This window comes from Lolium perenne, chromosome 3 (genome assembly GCF_019359855.2).
Source record: "Lolium perenne isolate Kyuss_39 chromosome 3, Kyuss_2.0, whole genome shotgun sequence".
NCBI classification, from domain to species: Eukaryota; Viridiplantae; Streptophyta; class Magnoliopsida; order Poales; family Poaceae; genus Lolium; species Lolium perenne.
Genome location: NC_067246.2, coordinates 306,923,400 through 306,939,347, shown reverse-complemented (window position 1 = coordinate 306,939,347; position 15,948 = coordinate 306,923,400).

Genomic DNA, 15,948 nt, shown 5'->3' with positions numbered 1-15,948 from the left:
TTCACTTTATCCCTAGTGAGGTAGCAAAAGAAAGACAAAACCATAATAGCTCTTGAACATATTGTCACTATCCAATCACTAAAACCTTGCTACTTCATCTAATACACACATCATCCCACACACGCTCTTGCATAGATGTTGAATCAGAACATAAACTTAAGAACGGGTACATAATATGCATCTATCAATACATCTCACAATATAATAAGATCATATCTCATAAAATAATATCATAGAACAAGGATCCACCATATAGGTATTACAAATATGACCATAATCATGATAGGCAACTCATATTGCACTAAGTACTATGAAGAACTTGAGAGAAATAGATCAAGCTACTGCCACAAACCCGCAGTCTAGAGGTGGACTACTCCCTCTTGGCTATGGTGATGATGATGAAGACGTTGGAGAAGGTGGAGATCCCTTCGGCGGTGATCACATCGGAGTTTTCCCTCTCCAATTTTCTCTGCAGCAGCCTCTGTTTTCGTGTTTGTGTGTTTGTGCAGCACTCTCCTCCCGAGAACTCTTCGGGTCATATATATATAGTCGTTTTTAGGGTAAAATACGTCGGTTCACGAAAGAATCAGGGCAAACGGGCGATCGACGGCTGAAAGAGGGGGTGGCACGGCCTGACTCCCTGACCATGCTACACCTGGCCTCTTTTGGCCGTCGGGCCTCTCCAGGTGAGCTTCAAGGGCCCCTGCTGCTTCTCTCGATGAAAAAGTTTCACTCCAAAAATCTCAAGTCAATTTGACTTCGTATAGGTTTCTGAAATTGAAAAATACACAAAACAGGATTTTCCTATTCTGCAGCGTTATAATCCAAATAAAGGGATAATTGGTAAATCCTCATAAATCAATGTAAAATATGGTATTATCATCATATATATTGCAAATATGTGGGAATTCAATATGATAAAGGAAAAAAGTTCATGTACACATTTTACATGCATCACATTGGCATTGACTAAATCGGTGCTTTTAAAATCTGAGCACTCAACGTCTCAGGATTTTGCAACATACGCCACGCTTGTCGAGCCAGAAGAGCAAGGTTAAAAAGCTCGATATCATGAAAGCCCAATCCTTCGGCAAACTCTGGTGGTGTCATATCCTCCCATATGAAACCCAATAGGTACTCCTTTATCCTTCTCGACTCCCCCACCAGAAGTCGTGGATCAATGCATTAAGCTTTCGATAAAGGCCTCTTGGTAATTTGAAACATGCCATAGAAATAATAGGTATAGCTTTGGTGATTGACTTGATAAGTATTTCTTTACCCCCCCCCCCCCCCCCCCCGAAAAAATAGTTTCGATTCACCCTTGGACCCTTTTCCATAGACGGTCCCTTAAAACTTTAAAGGTACCATTAACTGACCTTCCTACATCAGAGGTTATCCCAAGGTATTTCTCATTGAATGTCTCATTAGGGACATTTAATATCCCTTTCATCACATTGTGCACTGACCTAGGCACTCCTTACTAAAGAAGACAGAAGATTTATCAAAATTTATCCTCTCTCCCGAGGCTTGATAGTAGATCTCCAACACTTTTGCTACCTCATGTGCTCCCTCTATACTAGCTTTAACAAGCAGCATGATATCATGATCAAAAAGCAAGTGGTTCATTGTCGTAATAGAATTCTCCACCGTTAGCCCTTGGAGATTTAATGAATCAACAACACTTCCAAATTTTAGAAGGCACGAAAGGCCCTCTGTTGCTAGTAGAAATAAGTATGAAGAGATAGGATCACCTTACCATATACCACGAGACGGTCTGAAAGATTCCAACGGTGATCCATTAAACAAAACTAAAAATCATACCGTAGATATCATATTCATCACTAGCTTTACCCATCTTGCATCAAAACTAAGCTTGATCATGATCTGTCGGGGGGAAGACCCTGGGTAGGGCAATGGACGCGGAGCAGCCGGCTGGCCACTGGCCGGCTCGCGGCAAAGGCCGGCTGAGGAGCAGCCGGCTGGCGCCGTGGCCGGCTGGTCCGGAAGCCGGCTGGCTCTAGGTCCTAGTCAGCCTGGCTACGGCCGCCAATGCTGTAGCTGGGCCGGCTTCTACAAGCCATATCCGACTGGGAGTTTGTACCTCAGACCGACTCGAGGCTGGCGAGTCTTGCACTAGAAGGAACCGGGTTGGTGATCCGGGTTCCCAAAGTCCACGCTGACTTCATCTTCCGTAAAGCGCGGGGCACTGTGGAGCAATAGTGCCACGCGCCGGACAGGCCATCATGGCTTACGTCGATCCGTACTGGCTACAGTGGCTGATGGCGACAGGAACACTTCCTCTCCATACCGCTACCTCCGGCAGCCGGATGGGACAGGCCATGAGGAAGGAGCGGAAGCCGGAGCCGGCCAAGCCGGCCAGTAGACTATAGGGTCTTATATGTAAAGTGCCGGTGCCTATATAAGCCGCACTACCCCCTCTCGTGCAGGGGATCGATGATTCTCACCTCACTTCCACCCTTAGCGCTGCCCTGTGAGAGATACTCTGGTCTTCCTTAGCCTCCCAGGAGCAGCCGGATACAGCTCTAGGAGCAACATTGTATTGTGTGATCATCATATACATCCCTAGCAGGAGTAGAGGTGTTACCTCCATCGGAGGGCCTCGAACCTGGGTACGTCGCCGTGTCGCTCGTCCCCATACCCGCATCCGGATACCGCCGTGAGATCTCTTAGGAACCACCTTCGTTAGCCACCCTATGGCATATGCCGTGACGATACCACGACATTTGGCGCCCACCGTGGGGCCTTCAGCATCCTCGGCCGGTGTCTTCATCCGGACGGGCCTCACCATCACCACCGGCGAGCGAGTCGCTTCAGGCTTGATCTGGAGGTTCGGCTCCCTCGACTGCGTCAGCGACAACGCTGGCTGCTTCGCCGACCGGCCCTTCCCAGCCGGCGGCAGCGTCATCTCCTTCGGCGGCCACGACGTCTACGTCGCCACCGTCGCACCGCCGCGCTACCCGCGGCAGGTGCTGCGCTGCGCAAGCCCTCCTCCGCGAGCTGGCAGCAGCGCTCCCGCCAGCCCCGCCGTCGTGCAAGTCATGATGGCTGGCGAGGAGCTCCCCACCAAGAACCCTCGCGTTCGCGGCCCCAACTTGGAGCGCAACGTCGACCCCAACGCCTCCGGCTCGGGCCCAAAGGCGCCCCCGCCACCATCCCGGCTGGACGAAGTCCGGGCGAAGCTGAGCTCTCCGCTCACCGCAGGCGCCGACGCCACCACCGTCGAGGCGGACCTGGAGGCACACCGCCAGCTCCTCCTCCAGCAGGCTGACGAGCTGGCTACCGCCAAGCGCCAGCTGGCCATCACCCAGCGCGAGTACGAGCACGCCCACGGCTTCACGCCAGGCGGCAACAACCCCAGCCGAGCCGGCATGATCCGCCGGCGAGGAGGCGCCCTGGGCGCCGAGATCGAGCGCGACGGCGCGGAAGCGCCGGCTCCGTCCGCGGAGCTGCCCGTCTACAACACCCCCGACAAGAACATCCTCGCAGCCGAAGCCGCTGCGAAGGAGCTAGCCCTCCTCGAAGGAGAAGAGCTGCGCCGCCAGACGCAGCGCGTAGCTGACCTGTGCCGGGCTGCAGCTGAGCAGACCAAGGACCCCAGGTATGGTGCTTCGAAAGCTCCTCCCGTCCACGCTGCTGCAGACAACAGCAAGGACCCCCACAGGGACACGGCCGAGTCCGCCTCGCCCGCACCAAGCCGGCACAGAGACTCCCGCGACACCCGCACAGGTTCAAGGTGGACAAGCCGGCTGGACGGCGGCCACAGCGGCCGCAGCCAGCCACCGCCAAGCCGGAACCAGGAGCATGACTCCGAGCAGGCGGCGCCAAGGCGCCAACACAGGCCGGCTCCAGAGCGAACCGGCACTCGCCAGCCGGCACGTTCCCGGCTGGGCCCCCGCATCGAGCCCGCCGACGCCAGAGACCGCCTCGATCGGCTGGTCGAATCCCGCATCGCGGAAGAGGAGGCGCCGGCTTGCCCCAAGTGCTTCGGGCCCCGCATCGCCAACGAGCCCATGCTCGACGGTTTCCAGCTCCCCCGCGACACACCCAAGTACGACGGCACCGCCAAGCCGGAGGACTGGCTGCAGGACTACTCCACCGCAGTCGGCATCTCCAGAGGCAACAAGCGCTGGGCAGTGCGATATTCCCCCCTGATGCTGGTCGGCTCCGCCCGCACCTGGCTCAACAACCTGCGAGCCGGCAGCATCAACGGCTGGCTTGATTTTGAGGAGGCCTTCATCAGCAACTTCACCGGCACCTATCGCTGGCCGGGTCGCCCCCAGCAGCTAGAGATGTGCAAGCAGGGCCCGGACGAGACGGATCGCGCGTACCTGACGCGCTGGTGCGAGATGCGCAACTCCTGCGAGGGCGTGCACGAGATCCAGGCCATCAGCTTCTTCATGGGCGGCTGCCGGCCCAACACCATGCTGTGGCACAAGCTGCGCCGCAGCGAGCCCAAGTCCATGGCCGCCCTCATGGCCATCGCCGACAAGTACGCGCTGGCTGAAGAAGCCGGCAAGGCGACGGCTGAGCCAACGCCGGCTCCCTCCAGGCGGGCCCACCCCACGGCTGCTGAGCACAAGCCGGCAGACGGCGCCTCTCATGGCAGCCGGCGGGACAACTACCGCGGCAAGCGTCACAGCGACCAGCCGGACCGCCGGTACGGCTCCGCCCATGTAGCAGCCGTGGCAGACAACGCGGCAGGCGGCAGCCGCCGCCAGAAGCAAGACCGGCAATGGAAGCCGAAGTACACCTTCGAGCAGATGCTCGACTCGCCGTGCAAGTACCACAGCGGCAAGAACCCCTCCAACCACACCACCCGCGACTACCACTTCATGAAGCGGCTGACCAGCGGCGAACCTCTTCCGCCTCCACCCCCGCCCCCTCCAGCCGGCGGGCCGGGTGGCGCAGCCGGCGCAGAAAACGCCAACCTCGAGCACCACGAGGCTAACCAAGTGCACCATGGCCGATATCTGGCCGAAGATGCTACCTACATCATCTTCACCTCCGAGCCCGAGGACAGGACGAGCCAGCAGAGCCGTTCCCTCGAGGTCAACGCGGTCATACCGCCGGTCCCCCAGTACCTAAACTGGTCAGAGCAGGCCATCACCTTTGATCGCCGCGACACACCGGCGGTCCTGCCGAAGCCGGGCAGCTACGCCATGGTCCTCGACCCCACCATTGGCACAACTCGGCGCAGCGTGCGTTTCTCGCGCGTCCTCATCGACGGCGGCAGCAGCATCAACATCCTCTACCGCGACACCGCCCGCAAGCTAGGCATCCAAGAAGCCGAGCTGCGTCCCACCCCCACCGTCTTCCATGGCATCGTGCCAGGCCACTGCTGCCAGCCGATCGGCCGGATCACGCTGGAGGTGATGTTCGGGAAGCCGGATCACTTCTGCACCGAGAAGATCGAGCTCGAGGTGGTGGACCTCGTCAGTCCCTACCACGCGCTCCTGGGCAGGCCGGCCCTGACCAAGTTCATGGCGGTGCCCCACTATGGGTACCTGAAGATGAAGCTGCCTGGCCCCAAGGGGGTCATCACCATAGCCGGCGACTATCGCCGCTCCATGGACTGCGCCACGCAGAGCTCCAAGATGGCCCAGACGCTGGTCATCGCCACCGAGAAGCAGCTCATCCACGACGCCGTCGCCCTCGCCAAGGCCGCGCAGACAGACATGCCGGCTGCAGGCAACCCGGCTGGGACGACTCACTTCCAGCCGGCCGACAACACCAAGAAGATCCTGTTGGACCCGGCGCAGCCGGACAAGTACGTCACCATCGGTGCCGGCTTGAGCAAGAAATAGGAAAGCGAGCTCACCAGCTTCCTCCGTGAGAATCGGGACATCTTCGCATGGACTCCAAGAGACATGCCGGGTGTGCCGAGGGAGTTGGCTGAGCACCACCTCCACGTCCGGCCTGAAGCCAAGCCGGTGAAGCAGCCTCTCAGGCGCTTCGCCGAGGAAAGAAGGAAGGCCATCGGTGAAGAAATCGCCCGGCTGCTGGCAGTCGGCTTCATCATGGAAGTGCTGCACCCGGACTGGTTGGCGAACCCGGTCCTGGTTTTGAAGAAGAACGGCTCCTGGCGCATGTGTATCGACTACACCAGCCTGAACAAGGCGTGCCCGAAGGACCCCTTCCCCCTGCGGCGCATAGATCAAGTCATAGACTCGACTGCCGGCTGTGAACTGTTGTCTTTTCTAGACGCCTATTCAGGCTACCACCAGATTCCTTTGAATCCGGATGATCAAATAAAGACTTCGTTCATTACCCCGTATGGGGCTTATTGCTACACGACTATGCCATTCGGCTTGAAAAATGCAGGCGCCACCTACCAAAGGTGCATGCAAAAATGCTTGCAGGATCAAATCGGCAGAAACGTTCACGCATATGTGGATGATGTCGTTGTAAAGACCAAGGAGACGAATACCCTCCTTGATGACCTGAGAGAAACCTTCACCAATCTGCGAAGATTCCGGATGAAGCTCAACCCGGCCAAGTGCACATTCGGCGTGCCGTCTGGCCAGCTCCTTGGCTACCTCGTCTCTCAGCGAGGGATCGAAGCCAACCCGGAGAAGATCAGTGCCCTGGAGAAGATGGAACTGCCGCAGTGCCTCAAGGACGTCCAGAAGTTCACTGGCTGCCTGGCCTCCTTGAGCCACTTCGTCAGCCGGCTGGGGGAGAAGGCACTGCCCTTGTACCAATTGCTGAAGAAGTCGGACAAGTTCACATGGTCACCGCAGGCGGACGAAGCCTTCCGTGACTTGAAGCGCGTACTCTCAACCGCGCCAATCCTCGCAACGCCGGCTTCAATGGATCCGATGCTGTTGTACATCGCAGCCACCAATCGAGTGGTTAGCGTTGTCCTGGTGGTGGAGCGCAAAGAAGCCGGCAGGGAGCAGCTGGTTCAGCGCCCAGTCTATTACCTCAGCGAAGTGCTCTCCCAGTCGAAGCAAAACTACCCCCACTACCAGAAGGTCACCTACGGCGTATACATGGCGGCCAAGAAGCTCAAGCACTACTTTCAAGAGCACCCCATCAAGGTGGTTGCCACAGCACCCTTGGCGGAAATCATCGGCAGCAAGGATGCCAACGGCCGGGTTGCCAAGTGGGCTCTGGAGCTAGCCGCCCACACCATCCTCTACGAGGCTCGCACGGCCATCAAGTCGCAGATCCTCGCGGACTTCTTCGTCGACTTGCCGCCTGTGCCGGATTCCACACATTGGAAGATGCACTTTGACGGCTCAAAGATGCGCAACGGCTTGGGAGCCGGCATCGTCATCACCTCTCCCAAGGGAGACCGGCTGGACTACGTCCTGCAGATCCACTTCGCCGCATCCAACAATGTGGCGGAATATGAAGCGCTCATTCATGGGCTGAAGCTGGCCAAGGAGATCGGCGTGCGTCGCATACTTTGCTTCGGCAACTCCAACTTGGTTATACAGCAAGCGTCTGGCGACTGGGATGCGAAGGATGCCAACATGGCCTCGTACCGCTTCCACGTCCAGTAGCTATCCGGCTTCTTTGACGGCTGCGAATTCCACCATGTGCCACGGGCAAACAACGAGGCGGCTGACGCCTTGTCCAAGATTGGCTCAACCCGGCAAGCCATTCCGCCGGGTGTCGCCTTGGCGGTTCTCAAGAAGCCGTCCATCACACCGTCACCGGACTCGGATTCAATATTCGTGCCGGCTGACCCGGGGGCTGCTCAGCCGAACCCGGGGGCTTCATCGCCCAAGTCGGGGGCTAACAAGCCAAACCCGCCGGCTACCATGCCGAACCCGGGGACTTCTCAGTCCAACCCGGGGGCTTCATCGCCAAACTCGGAGGCTAGCAAGCCGAACCCGCCGGCTAGCAAGCCGAACCCGGCGACCATGCAGTCGAATCCGGAAGCTCCCACGCAGGAGGCCTTGTTGGTTAGCGTATTCGAGATAAGATGTGTACCTTCATGGGCACAAGAATTCCTCTCCTACCTCACCGATGGTGTGCTGCCTGATGATAGAGTCCAGGCCAGGCAGATTGAGAGAAGGGCCAAGGCCTATACAATCATCAACCACCAGCTGTACAAACGCAGCGTAAGTGGGGTGTTCCAGCGGTGCGTCGAGCCGGCTGAAGGGATTGAACTCCTACGGGAAATCCATCAAGGAGAGTGCGGACATCACGCCTCATCCAGAGCCATAGTGGCCAAAGCTTTCCGGCACGGTTTTTACTGGCCGACTGCGCTCAGAGACGCAGAAGAGCTGGTGAAGAAATGCAACGGCTGACAAGGTATTAACTTGTCAATGCCTACGGGTTGTAGACTAGGGTTTAGTTGGAAGTAGAGGGCAAGTAGATCTCGAAGGTTTCAGCCGAAAAGTACTCGACGATTATGAAACTAGGCTTTGAGAACAATGATTCGATGATTTCTGCGTCCCTCGACTCCCCCTTATATAGGAGGCGGAGCCGAGGGATTCGTGTTGTACAAGTTACAGAGTCCGGGAAAGTTTCTAACTCATCCCGCAAGATTACAAATAACACTTCCTATTACAACTCTAGCTTTCCTTAATAATATCTTGGGCTTCTGAATCTTCTTATTCTTCGGGTAGTGGGCCTTCAGTAAACCCCGGGTACTATCTTCGGCAGGCCCATTTGGGATGCCTATGTCAGTAGCCCCCGAGATTTTGCTTGAATCGTAGAGTCAAGGAAAATCTCCACTGTTTATTTTTATTCGACAACCTTAACTTTTCTATATTTCTTCTCATAAACCTCTATATTGTACAGGGATAATGGTAGTTGGGGCTATTTCATCTGACGGATCAGGTACTAGTTAACTGCTCTAGTGGCAATCCGCAAAAACCTACTTCAAGATCACGTCCCTGGACATGATCTCGGGATACTGGTGCAAACTTCGACAGGTGCCGCTTAAGGTTTACCATTCTGTCGAGTCCCAGTAAAATTTATCGGGTACCTAACGCGTCCGTTAGGATTTTTCTTCGTATCTGTTGATACGGATAAAAGTAGCAGAGCGCAGTCTTCGGCGATGCCACGCCTCACAGAACGGATCTGGGGTCTTACCTTCGCAAATTTGCGGCATTCAGAAATTGATCGCAACTTTGGCGTTCTGAGAATATATTGTCGAGTGCTTTTTCGGCTGTTGGAATGGCACATTTTATCGAGTCAAAGATGACTTATATTGCTCTCCCGATGGGAGTATATGCAGAGTTATTTATAACTCGAAATATACTCTTTTACTCTGCTACCTCTCTTTTTCTTTTTTCTTTCTTTCTCTTCTCCTCTTCTTTCTTCTTTTTTTTTTTTATTATTTCATCGGGCACGCGAGCAGCGTTCCCGATGGGAGTAGCCCCCGAGGCTACAGCCAAGGACTTGTACTTGGGTGTAGGCTCCACGCCTTATGCCGCTATATTTTCTTTTATCTCCCAAAGTTTTATAATTTCTCGGGTGCGCGAACAGCGCTCCCGATGGGAGTAGCCCCCGAGGCTATGAACAAATATTTGTATTTGATCATAGGCTCACGCCATTTCTATTTTGTCTTTCTGGATCTTTTTCTTTTTTCCAAAGTAGCCCCCGAGCATTTGATCAAAAACTTGTATTTGATCAAAGGCTCAACATTATTTTTCCATGTCGCCTTTTATGAGGCTGTTGAGTCGAATTTTTTCTTCTGCCAAGGTGACGTTATTGCTGACGATAGCCACGATTGTGAGTCAAAAATCGCGAGAAGTCTTCTCCCGCTGCCTTGTGGGCCCAATTGATCCATTATCTTGACACGTCGTGCAAGTGGGGGACACACGTCCTCCGCTTTTTCTGGCGCACGCACCGTAACTTCTTCAATGTTAAAATACTTTTTTACCCTTGTTTCCACGTGGCTATCATCTGCCGCACACTCTTCCCATCCAATGGTCCGCCGCTTCGCCGCACCTCTATATAAGATCTTCTTCTTCTTCCTCGAGCACTTCCGCTCGCGCCGTTCTCCTGCTCTCATCTGCGAATTTTCCTCCTGCGCCCCACAGCCTCCTAAGCTCCTCGTCTCCAAGCTGCAAAACCCTGCGCCATTGTTGATGCCACCACGTCGGTTGACAAGGCACAGTACGCCGGAATCCTCCATGGCCGCCGTGGATCTGGGGACGGCGGAGTGGGAAAGGTCGAAGATTTCCACCCAAGACATCAATATGCTGAAGAAGCTGGGGATCAGCAAGAAGCCCAAAGCGCTGTGCTTCCCCAGTGAGGAGAGCTACCCAACCCCTCCAATGGGGTACTGGGTAAGTTTTGTCGACCACCTCATCCGCGGTCTTTCCGCCCCCATTCATCCTTTTCTCCGCGGACTGCTCTTTATTTATGGTCTGCAACTCCACCACCTCACGCCAAATTCAATCCTCCATATCTCCATTTTCATCACCCTTTGCGAGGCCTTCCTTGGCGTCCAGCCTAACTGGGCGCTATGGAAGCGCATTTTCTTTTGTCGCCGCAATGGCTCGCCCAATGTCGCCTATAATATAGGCGGCGTTGTAATTTCTGTTCGGCCCACCGTCGACTACTTCGACGTCAAACTCCCTGACTCAGTTCAAGGGTGGCGCAAGAAGTGGTTGTACATTCAGGAGGAGAACCACGGATGTGCTGAAGATAACATCCCTCCTTTTGATGGCACCGAAAAAATCCTTCGCCGCCGCTCCTGGGACGCAGAGGCTACCGAAGAAGAGAAAACGTCGACAGAAGCCTTGATGACTCGCATCCATGAGTTGCAAAATACTAGCGGCAAAGAGTTGTCGGGTATTCAAATCACGGCATATTTTCTTAGGACTAGAGTGCAGCCACTTCAGGCGCGCAAATACCCTCTCTGGAAATATGCTGGCGACAAGGACGCAGATCGGCTGTCGGTGGATTTAGAGGTCAAGGACTTAGAAAAACTTGTCCGAAAAATCTCGTCTCTCAGCAAAAAAGATCCTGTCCCTTCTTCTTGCCGTGTAAAACCATTCAGCGCCGCCAATCCACTTCCCAAGGTAACCTTTGTCGATTGTTTTGTTATTGCTTTGCTATCTTTTTTGTAACTCCTTTTCTGATATCTTCCCTTGTTTTATTTTTGTTTTGTACAGAACCATCCAAACCTTGTCTCGCTTCCTCCTCTTCCTGAAGGTGGAGAAGTCGAGGAAAGGGCCATTGTCACTGATGACAACCAAGAGGCCCCCTCTTTTGTGAATGAACCCGTGGATTCTCTAAAATCTGCGGGATCTTCTGAAAAAGATGCTGCCTCCGAAGGCACTGCGTCGGCACTGTCTCCTCCTCCTGCTGTTTCTCCAAGGAACAAAAGGAAGAGGAATGATGTCGAAGATTCCGGCACCTCCAAAGCCGAAGAAGTTGATCCTTCACGTCAGAAGGCAACTTATGATCCCTATCTTGAATCCCTCATCATCTCGTAAGTCACTTTGATTTCCCCTTATTTGTGTACTCGAAGATTTTTGTCTTATCTTGCTTTTTATGATGTCGATCTTTAATCACAGTGATGATGAGGAAGAAGTACCAACTCTTGACGTGGCTCCTCGAACGAGCACGTCACATACTGTAATTGTTTCGGAGACGCCAGTTGAGGGAGAAGAATCCTCGCCTCCTCAACAAAACGTTGGCGCCACCACTCCTCCTTCAAGCCCTCTTGTCCCTTCACCAAAAAGGACAAGGGTGGAAACGATCGTGGAGCCTACCCCTCAGTTGGGTAGCTCCTCTAATCCTCTCTTGGATGACGTAAGTTTTTAATTTTCTCGCCAATAGCTATATTTCCTCTGTTTGCTTTTTTATGCCTTCATATTTTCCCGTACCGATGTTTTCTTTCTTTGTTCTTCTTTGACAGCCTATGATCAAAGAGCTTGTTCGCATCGGAGCCCAATTCATTGGGTACCGTGAGTATGCCAGCAAGACTGAAGGTAGTAACTTTTTTGCTACCCCTTGTTTATAACTTCTTGCTCCCGTTTTTGTCGCAATTTTGACGATTCTTTTCTATTTTGGCAGAGAAACTTGCAGAGGCCAACAAGCTTGTCGATACTCTTGCTCAGAAACTGGAGCAAAGTGAAACGGCTCGCAAGAAAGCTGAACTTGACGCTAGCCAAGCCAAAGCAGAGGCTGATGAAGCCAAGGCAAAAGCTGCTGGTGTCGAAAATCTGCAAAAAGAGACTTGAGGATGCCGAAACTGCTTTAAACGAGCACAAGGCCGCGCAGGCTACTCATGAAAAGGGGATCCTCAAGCATTTGAACATGCAAAATCGGCACTTCCTCGGTAACTTTGTCGATCCCTTCTATTTTTCTTAGGACTTGCTTTTTTTTACTTGCTGTCGACCAACATATATTTTCTGTGGCAGGTCAAACAAGCCAAGAGTTTGATCTTGAGAATCCCACCAATGATCCTCTCCTTGACGCACTCTCTTATCTGGAATTTCATGGCCAAGAAATTCGCGAAGGCGTGGTGAATGCTGACGCAGGATTATCGAAGCTGTTCCCCTACTTCTTCCCGAAGAAAGAGGAGCCCAAGACTTTCCTTGCCCTTGCCAAGGACTTCAATCCACCGGAGGATCTTGGACTGAAGATGCGCCAAGAGAACATGAAGATTGCTGTCGAGAGCACCGTTGCCTTGGTTGCTGACAGCCAACAGACTGTCGACTGGATGAAGGTTGGCGACACCGAACAGATAGAGCAAACAAAATGGCGGTCGTTGATCAAGGCAGCCAAGCCCAACACGAAGAAAATCTTGGCCTATCTCGGGATCAAGCCATCTGCAACTCCTAGCTCATCAAGGCCGGAGGTCTAGTTGCATGCCTCTTTTCTTTCTTGGCTTCTTCTTTTTCTTTTGTTATTGTCGCCATAATAGCTTTGGCGACAATTATCCTAGTAGCCCTTTTGGAGAACTTCTTTTGTAACATCCATGTAAATTTTCTGAAGATCAAATGAAATTCTTCTTAGCGCTATCATTGATCCTAGGCCTTTCTTTTCCAGTTAATATTTGATAACTACTCGACCAATCCTTGCTCTGCCGATGCTTCGCCTGCTTCTTCATTCTCGAAGAAAACCCTTATCGAAGATTTGTCAAGTGAACCTTTGTCGCAAGATTTGCAAGAACTTCGACAACAGCTTCAATCCATGAAGAAACAAACTCTGGCAATGATGGAACAATCTCGAAAAGCATCTGAAAAAGAGAAAATTGCTCTCCAACAAGCCAAAGAGGCTATGGCTGCCAAGGATGCTGCTGTGTTGGAAGCTGAGAAAGCCACTACCCGAGAAAATAGCATGCTCGAGCTGATGTCTGAAGCTAGCACAGATATGCTAGGTATGTTTTTTCAACCTCACACTGCCTCTTCTTTGTTTTACTTTGCCTCCCCTTAAATTTCTTGCCTTGTCGCTTAATAGGCTCGGTTCTTGATGCTGCCGCCGAAGACCAAAGAGTGAACGAGAGAACGAATCTTCTTGTCAATCTTTCCCTTAACCATGGCTGTCTGTTCTGGGCCACCCCTGAACGGACCCAGCAAATTGTCAGGTTCCAAGATCGCGCTTGCCAGGTGCGTGAATTTCTCAATTTTTGCACGAGAACCTTGACCCTGGTTTACAAGACTTTATTTCCTCGAGATGAGGCTCCCAAAACTCTTCCTGGATTACTGGAGAAATTTAGAGATGCCCCTCACATTCATAATTTTGTGCGAGCTCAATTGACTGCTGGAGCAAGGTTCGCCATGATTATGATAAACATTTGCCATCCAAAATTGGACCTGACGAAGATTGTTGCTGATTGCCTGGCCAAAAAATCACGGCGAAAAAATGATATTGACACAATCAATGAGATGGTAACTCCTGTGGCCGAGTCGATGATGGATGAACTTCTACGGATGGATTCAGAATTCTTCGTCAAGGGGACCTATGCTAAACACAAAACAACTAGAGGTTTGTCCATAGATAGTATTTTAGGCCTCGATTGAGCTGTACTATATTGCGAGATATTAATTCTGTATCTTTTTTTTTTGATCTCTTTCTTGCTCCGAAGAAATTTGTTTATATTGTAAAGTGGTCTAAATTGTTGGAGCCCCCGAGCCTCTGGCTAGAGTTTATACTGTTTTGCTGTCTCGATGATTTTTCCTCTTGTCGTAAGAAGATGTCTTTATTTTTCCATTGATGGGTTACGAACCCCCGAGTATCTTAGTGTCGAAGTTCTATATTTTTGTTGCGAGGTTTTTAGACCAAAGCAATGAGTATACTATATTTATAACTTGTTAGCTTCCAATGTTATATTTAGCGAGGTATTATCGTACCAAGGCGAAATATTTCGGTAAGTCTAGATTATCTATATTGTACGTATTTTGCGACTTGAAGGCGTTGAGCCCCCGAGCGTGTCGAAGAATAAGAAGTATATCTCCACTATCTTTATTATATTGCAGCACCGCGAACCCGCCTCATTAAAAACCTTTCCGGCCCCACTCGGTGCCCCGAAAAGGAAAAGAGTGCGTCTGAAAACTCGCGGGCGTTTCAGTACATTGTATTTTTACAGAGGAAGACTATATTTCGACTCTAGGCGTAGAACCGCCTGAGCTGCGCCACGTTCCAGGGGTTTTTCTCGGGAGCCCCTGTCTTCTTGTCCTTGATCCTGTATGCTCCTCCGTCGATGACTTCCGTGACGACGTAAGGGCCTAGCCATGGTGATTCGAGCTTTTCAGTACTTTTTTGATTTAACCGTAAGACCAAATCTCCGACCTGGAAAGATCTTGGCCTTAACCGTCGACTGTGGTAATTTTTGAGGTCTTGCTGGTATTTGGTGACTCGTGAAAGTACTTCGTCTCGAGCTTCATCGAGTGCGTCCATGTCATCCTCCCGAGCTTTTTGTGATGTTTCTTCGTCATACTCGGTTACTCTAGGAGAATCATGCTCTATTTCAATTGGTAACACTGCTTCGGCTCCGTGGACGAGAAAAAACGGAGTTTCTTGTGTCGCCGTATTTGGTGTTGTTCGGATGCTCCACAAAACACTTGGCAATTCCTCTGGCCAGGTATGTCGAGCTTTTTCAAGCGGTCCTAGCAGGCGTTTTTTGAGGCCGTTGCAGATGATTCCATTGGCTTTCTCGACTTGGCCATTGGTTTGCGGGTGCCCAACTGACGCAAAGTGTAATTTAATGCCTACTTCTGCGCAGTACTCCTTGAATTCCTTGGACGTATAGTTTGAACCGTTATCTGTAACAATGCTATGAGGCACTCAAAACCGAAAAACGAGGCCTTTCACAAACTTTATTGCCGACGCTGCATCTGGTGAATTTATTGGCTTCGCTTCTACCCACTTGGTGAATTTGTCGACAGCGACCAGCAGGTACTCATATCCTCCTGGCGAAGCTTTGTGCAACTTGCCCACCATATCAAGTCCCCATTGGGCAAAGGGCCATGACAATGGTATTGGCATCAGTTCTGCCGCCGGAGAGTGAGGCTTTGCGGCAAATCTTTGGCACGCGTCGCAGGTTCGTAGTATTTCCTTGGCATCCTCAATTGCTGTCAGCCAATAAAATCCTGCCCGAAAAACCTTGGCTGCAATGGCTCGACTACTCGCGTGGTGGCCACATATTCCTTCGTGTACATCCTTTAGGATTATTCTTCCTTCTTCGGGTGTGACGCACCTTTGCAAGACGCCTGAAATACTTCGCTTGTATAACTCCCCTTTGACCACTGTGAAAGCTTTGGATCGTCGAATAACTCGCCTCGCCTCAACTGGATCGTTGGGTATTTCTTTCCTGAGGATATATGTGTTGTCGTCAGAAACCCACCGGCGGGCAGCGACGGGCAACACCGTAGAGCTGGGAACAACCTAGAGCTGCGGCTGGCTGAGGTCCCTCCGAGCGACGGCCCGCAAAGCCTTCTGGTCACATGTCCGATGTTGATGCAAGGGCGTGCCACCTGACCTATACCTGGTCAGGAAGGTGATGGA